Source organism: Phodopus roborovskii, unplaced genomic scaffold, assembly GCF_943737965.1.
Source record: "Phodopus roborovskii unplaced genomic scaffold, PHOROB, whole genome shotgun sequence".
NCBI classification, from domain to species: Eukaryota; Metazoa; Chordata; class Mammalia; order Rodentia; family Cricetidae; genus Phodopus; species Phodopus roborovskii.
Window position 1 is genome coordinate 30,138,684 of NW_026126418.1, and position 7,637 is coordinate 30,146,320.

A 7,637-nucleotide genomic window follows, 5' to 3' on the forward strand; every position below is an offset into this window, starting at 1 on the left:
GCTAGGGCGATGCAGACTAGCTTTTTCCATCTCCATACTAAGACTGGTGGTGAACTTTGTGGGTTAGGTGGATTTTTTTCGCGGGAGAGGGACGGGGCCCAAGCTTCTCTTGGGAGTAGAAGCTAGGTGAGGACAAGACTTGGCACCTGACATTTCTCCTCTCAAGCACGCATGGTTTTTCCGCTGAACGTTGAGGCTTAAGTCAGGTTTTCTCAGAGAATCAAGTTGAAAGCTGATTTTTTTTTTTTTTTTGGTTGTTGTTGTTGTCTTTTGTGGGGGGCGTTTAAAGCGTATCGCCTGGACTTTGATATTATTTTAAAGAAATTTCGATCAGATATACGAAGTTAGCAGTTCAACAAGTTCAATTTGCCTGGTACTGTCAAAGCAGATATTAACTCATTTAATTCAAACCACAGTCTTTGGAGGTGTTTTCTGTCACATTTCCATTTTTCTGAGGTGTAAATTGGTCTAAGTGCAAGATTAGGGGTCAACATTGTTTTTCTTCCCGGGCTGGCAGAAGGTAGCAATTCAGGAGGTTTAGGATTCCTTCCGTTGCTTCACAGTACCACAGGTTGAGGTATTTTGCAAGCTGCCCCCCCCCCCGCCCTCCCTGGGATCTTCAGTCCTAGGAGAGCTCCCAGGATGGTCACTTCCAGCCGGTGCATTCTACTCTTTCCAGTGGAATCCAAGCCTGGCTAAGCAGAAAGTAGATGCCTCCCTCCCCCCGCTCCGCCCCCCCCCTCTGCATTCCACACCAGGTGTTGTCGCGCTGAGCCTCTCCCAGCGCGGTAGAGACGAGTTTAAGGTCTTGGTTCAGTAACTTAGCCGGGGTCCAGATTACACAGGGGCTCAGATTTCCTGGATTCCCTGCCTCTTCCCTTCGGGATGTTCTCCTGGTCCCTCCTTCATGCTGGACATGCAGGTTCCCCGTGATTTCCATAAAGGACAGACCCCGGAACAAAGCTAAGAAATGCAAAAGAGAAAAGACTTAAGCTGATCTCTGCAGAGTCCTCTCCCCACCCGATCTTCTGACCACACAGTTGGAGGGTGCTTCTCTTTGCCTATCCCAGGTCTTTGGAGGTGGGGCAATTAATGCGTTGTAATCGTTAATTACCCTCTCAGGTGAAAGAAGTCTGTTGGGAGGCGCAGGCAACAACTGGTTCCGTGACAGCCGGTCTCCGAAAAGAACCTTGCTTTGCTTAAACTCAGGAGTCCCCAAAAGTTGTGTGAAATGAGGGGTTCAGCCTGCATCTCAGACTATGAGAAACATGTGGACTAAACGTCTGGAGTGATGGTCGGGAACACTTAACAGTGCCCCTGTCTGGTATCTGGTAGGCCACCTCTAGGAGGCTGAACCCATGTCTTTGGAATCCTTCATTATTGTTTCCTCTTACACCTCAAAGACTCTTCCTTCACACTGACTAGTCATTGCTAGTAGGAGAGGGTAAGCATGGTAAGTGCTGGGTCTTACTGGGTATCCCAAGAGTCTCCAGCACAGTGGGGACTCACCAATGCTTATTGACGGAACAAATGAATGAATGACAGGGCTAGGACTCCAGACAGACTCAGGGCTGATGCTGGAATGGCAGGCACAGGCACAACCAGTACGGGACATAGGAGTTCCATTCAGGGGAAGGGACTCAAAACAAAAAAACAATCTCAAATTATGTGCCTCAATTGCTATCCTTAACCAGAAAGGGAGAGATGGCTGTATCGGGGAGTAACTCATGCTCAGGTTTGGTTGGATGGGGTCTTCAGCCTGATCCTGCCTTCTCTTCCCTGCCCATTGGTTTTGGTGAGTGAATCTGTGATGGGAAGGATGAGGGATCCAGATGAGGCTATGTTCTACCTCCCTTACCAATGGCCCCACTTGCTGTCCTTCAATATTAAAGCAGCGGGGTGTTGGGCTCTTTCTGTCCAGGGCTCTGCTAGTTGGTACTTTTACCTCTTTACAATTCTGCTTCCTTCTCTGCAAAGTGGGTATAAAAATAAGAACTGGTTTCCTTATGTTGTTGTCAGGCTTATTGGAGACAATAAAACCTTTTAAAGTTTGATTGAAGTCAATAGTTTCCAGCACCACCATGTGCAAGAGACACTCCACTAAGCAGGAAGTGGGTCTGAGTAAGATCAATTGTGTGGGCCTCATGTCTATTTCCTGTCCGAGTGCTTTAAAAGCCAAGGGATTCATGGATGTTCTCCAGGAGCAGGGACCCATGGATAGGAAAGATTCCCTGGGACCTCCAGGAAGCAAGTGACCAGAGTTTCCAGAGAAATGTGCATGCCTTTGGAATATCCTGGGAAGCAGGCAGATCCCACAGTGAGGAGTTCAGAGATATTGGCATGTCTGCATGCCTAGGCATTTTTTTTTATATCTGCCCTTTCTTTGAAATTCAATAGTAAATCAGGACTTGGACTATGGAGCTCAATTCCTAAGAGCCTGTTCCAGGTACAAGTTCTTGAAAAGCCCTGCTTCCTTTCCCAGATTTTACCTCATTAGTGGCAAACGTGGGATCCTGGTGCCAAGTTCATGTCAAGACTTCACCGCTCTAGTGAATCAGCATAGGCCTGGCAGAGCCTGCCTGGTGAGGATGGCCTGGGGTGAGGACTTCTCTAAACCAAGTGGGCACCCTCTACCCATGTCTGTGTTGTCTGTTTACTCTGAGAATTATGGGAAGTTACATAATTAGCCCTCTCTACCCCACTATGCTTCTGGAAATAACGAGGATAAGCAATAGTCCTGCCTCAAAGATGGCCTGTAGGAATTTTTTGAGTTTTATCAGATAAACAATGCCTTCCTTGCAGGAAGAACTTCATAACTGTGGTTGCTCTGTATGCACTCACACATTAAGTCGAATCCAAACTCCCTTCCCATTCACACAGCAGTCAGCGTGAGATACTGTGGATTCAGGGTTTGCCGCGGTTAGCTCTATAGAATAGGGGTCACAGTTATACCAAGAATTTAAAAATGCCAGGTGTGGGGTGGCTATAGGTTATAATAACCTTAATATTTTCTGAATACCAAGGTGAGAGGAGCTCAAAGGCTTCAAATATAAAGTAATAATATGGGTATGGAAAAATGAGTTGCTTTGAGTTAATAAGTAAATTCCTTACATACATATCAGATGGTGCCTCCTGAATATTTACAATTTTGTGTGCTAAGAAAGATTAAGTTTAAAGAAATCATCCTGCTTTTCATATTGTGCAGTATATACATGTATTACCACACTCTGCTTCATAACTTGAACAGTTAAATAAATAATAAATAAAAATATTAGGAGAACTGCAGTAATGGGATATCTTTTTGCTTCTATAATTCTTCCCCTTGCTTGGCATGAAAAAACTTTAAAAAAAAAAAAGATCAAGGGGTGGAGAGATGGTTCACTGGTTAAGAGTACTGACTGCTCTTTGAGACCTGGATTCATTTCCCAGCATCCACATGGCAGCTCACAACTGTCTATAACTCCAGTTCCAGGAGACCTGATGCCCTCATACAGGCATACATGCAGGAAAAACACCAATGCTCATAAAAACAAATCAAGGCAGCAATAGCCACGTTCCCCTTTCAGAAATATATTTCAAAAACAACGAAGGGCAGGAACAAATAATTCCTGCACCATAGTGGGAGATTTCTGCTGTATTCTACAGTTTCTGAATCACGGTAAGGGTAAGTCCACCAAACTGTGTGATTCCCACGTGTCTCATATGTAAAATGGAGATGATGAGAATAATGGTCCTTGGGAGGATCTTTGTGAAAGTTAAAGGAAGCATGTGTTGGAGAACCAGCAGTTTGCTCTCTCTCTCTCTCTCTCTCTCTCTCTCTCTCTGTGTGTGTGTGTGTGTGTGTGTGTGATGAGACAAAAAACAAAACAAAACAACTTCCCAACAAACCTAAGGAAAAAGAGGAACCCAACTGACAGACATGTCCCATGCAGAGACTCCTTGAAGACCCTTTGAGGGAAAAACTCAGTTCAGACACAGAGCTTCAAGTGAGTTTCAAGGAGGGATTCAGGATGTCCGTTATGGGACAATGTCTTGTTTTTTTTTGACTCAGTCATGTCTCCATCAAGCCTGGGGATGTTTTCCTGCAGATAGAGGCAAGCATCTCTAGTATTAGTGCAGAAGGCTATCAGATAGTAGAGAACTCCAGGAAAAAATATACTGAACCACCCTCCAATGCTAAAGTTGCTTCTGAAATGGAAGGGAAACCTAGAACCACTTTCCCCCCTCATGCTGTTAACTGTGGAAGCCAGTATTCATTTAGCCCCTCATTTCAGGGTCTCTTTACTTGCACATATGAACATGTTACTGAGGAGATATACATGTGTCAGTTTTCTTTCTGAAAGAACTACTATTCAGTGTGAGAGGTTTTTAAAAGTCAATCAAAATCCCTTTTATTCACAGTTTCCATTCAAATCTGGAACAAGGTTCTTCTTTCTCACATAAAAACAAACAAACAAACAAACAAAAAACCCTCAATCACCCAACAAAATATACCTTATCACCACAGCTAATTTTGCAAAAACAAAAATGTATTCAGCTATTCTTTGAATTGTGATTACCATCTTCTCAAAAGTACAAAACAATCCATTATATTAGCCATATGGTTTGATCATAAGAGCTAATTTCCATTTCATAACATAATAGTTTAAAAACTGGCAGTTTATTAGGTAGGCTGTTTAGGAACCTTCTCTTTAACTTTGCTTCTTTTACAGGATGACTGAAATTAACAATAAAACCCCAACACCATTAGACTATGGGTTTCTACAGCTATAGGCTCTGTGGTCGTCTGTGTTGACTTCCTGTAAGGTCTTCTTGCCCTGCTTTACTGGAACTCATACTATTGAATGCTAGACACAGAACACCTTAGCTTCATTTGCCAGGCACAGGCTTCAGCAATGTGAATTTGATCTAATGGGAAGGGGCTTACAGGACTACTCTCCTATGTTGGACATGAACATTGGATGGAAAGGCTGTGCAATCACACATTACTGCAAACAAAACATGTCACCCTTCAGTAAGCTTAATGCTTCTGACCATTAAATGTAGTCTCTCATGTAAATGACAGTGTGTTTAACCAGCAAGCAGATGTTTCCCACTATCATCTCTGAATTAGAAAGCTGTGGCTCATGGTGCCGAACCCAACAGTCAAATACAGTATCTAAGGTAAGCTGGCTTTGATGGGCATGGCTCTAGCGAATTGCTCTGCAGCTTCTTGGTTTAGAATAAAAGAGACCCACTGTGTCAGTTTGCCTTTTTCATAACATGGGTTTAAATGTCAGATGGAATAGTTAGTCTTTTTTGTTGTTGTTTTTGTTTAATGAGACAGGGTTTCTTTATGTGTAGGCCTTGCTGTCCTGGAATTTGCTCTGAAGGCCAGGCTGGTCTCAAACTCTTAGAGATCTGCCTGCCTCTGCCTCCCAAGTGCGAGAATTAAAGGCAGGTGCCAACACCATTGGCAATAGCTAGTTTTTTTTTTTTTTTATTTTTTTGAAGTTTTTTTTGTTAAAATAGCCCATTCTCAAACAAGTAGAACTGAAAATTCTTTTTTTTTTTTTTTGGGTCGGTTTTTTGAGACAGGGTTCCTCTGTGTAACAGCCTTGTCTGTCCTAGAACTCACTTTGTAGATCAGGCTAGCCTTGAATTCAGAGATCCACCTGTTTCTGCCTCCTGAGTGCTGCGATTAAAGGCGTGTGCTACTTACTATTGCCTAGCAGAACTGAAAATTCTTGAGGTTGGGAGCATATATTTGTTTGTGTCATACATCCTTTCTTTTTATTGAATGCATTTTTTGATAATGATATACTCTGCAGGTACACTACATTGGGTAAGTTTGACACATCATTATAGCTCAAGAAGGGAAGTTTAGTTTGAGGGTTTCCATGCTCATTGCTAGGTAAGTTGGATGCTATGGGGTCACACCTTTAATCCCAGCACCCAGGAGGCAGAGGCAGACAGATTTCTGTGAATGTGAGGTCAGCCTGGTCTACATAGAGAGTTCCAGGATAGCTAGAGATACAGAATGAGACCCACTCATAAAACAATAAAAATTACTGTTATCCTGGAGTTATTATTATGTTATTATTTATTTTAGTTCCTGTATAGATGGTATCCCATCTACCTCAGAGTAAAAACTAATGGTCTTACAATTGCTAAAGAGTTAAACGATTTGATCCTGGTGAAATTCTTTCCAGCTGCCTACTCTCCAGCTACAAGTTCCTATTCTGTACCTTGAGAACACTGGGACAGTCTCTCCCTGAGACCTGTGTCCTTGCCGTCTTTCTTCCTGGCTGGTAGCTCCTCAAATGAATACGTGAAGTCCTCCTCCTCCATGTCTTTATTTTATTTTATTATTTTATTTTATATAACAAAGTCCAATTAAATGAAAACAAACATTTATACACAATATTTGGGAATTTGGGCATTGTTCTTTCCAAACTACTTCCTGCTGGTAAGGGGCGCTGTCATGGGGGATTCGAAGAAGATTCAGAAATCCTGGCTGTAGTCTGTAGGGCTGCTTTGTCCAGCTGTTTTGAATGTAGGATCACCTAGTACTCTGTTTCAGGCGGTCTGGTGTGATCAAACCACATTAGTCTGGAAGGAATCCACATCTTTTCATTTTCTGTGGAAACAAAAATAGAAATCCTTTTCCCCAGTAACTTAAATTTTGGAGTCAAAGCATTTTTTTAAAAATTTAATTTATTATTTTACATGTCGATCCCAGTTCCCTCTCCCTCCCTCCCCTCCAGCCCTCCCTTTTACCCTCTCTGCCCTCTCACATGCACTCTAACCACCCTCCCCTCCCATCCCCCCATCCCAATTCCATATGTAGGGGAATGCCATCCAGTTGGAGTCATGTAGATCTGACAGGTCATGTGAAGTAGGGACTAGGGCTTCTCTCCTGTCTCTAGATTAAGGCAGTTATCCCTCCATGGGGGATATGTTCGCAAAGTCCTTTTTTGCACCAGGGATACATCCTGGCTCCACTGTCTGAGGTCTCTTAGACTGCTCAGTCCTTCTGGCTGAGACCCATATTCAGGGGGGGCCTGAGTCAGTCCCATGCTGGCTTCCCAGCTATCAGTCTAGTGGCTGTTATCTCCTCCTTGTTCAGGTAAGCTGTCTCTATGTGTTTCTGCCGCATGGTCCATGGTCTTGTCCTCTCCATCTGCATCTGGGTTCTAGTTCGACTCAGTGTTTATGTATGGGTGTCTGCTCCTGTTTCCAACAGGCATTAGTTGAGGGCTCCATGGATAAGTTAGTTGTTGATCTCACTCTCCGGGAAGGGCATTTATGATAGCCTTTCCATGGAAGCTCAAATTGTTACTTGGGAGCAGTCTTGTAGTTTTCTAGACCTTTCTTTGTGTTCAGTTTTATCTTCAAACCAATATTGGCTCCCTCTTTTATGTTCTCTCTCTCTGTCTCTGTCTCTCTCTCTCTCTTTCCTATCTTCTATTCCTAACCATGCTCAATCTTCCTGGTCCACATGTTTTCCTTTCCTCCCCCTCATTTTCTCCTACTCTCTCCATTCGCTGCCCCCCCCACTTCACCTGAGCTCTGTGGGGACTTGTCCCTTCCCAGTTCTGTGAGGGACTTTATATGAATCTCTTAGAATACACCTTGTATCCTAGTTCCTCTGGTGG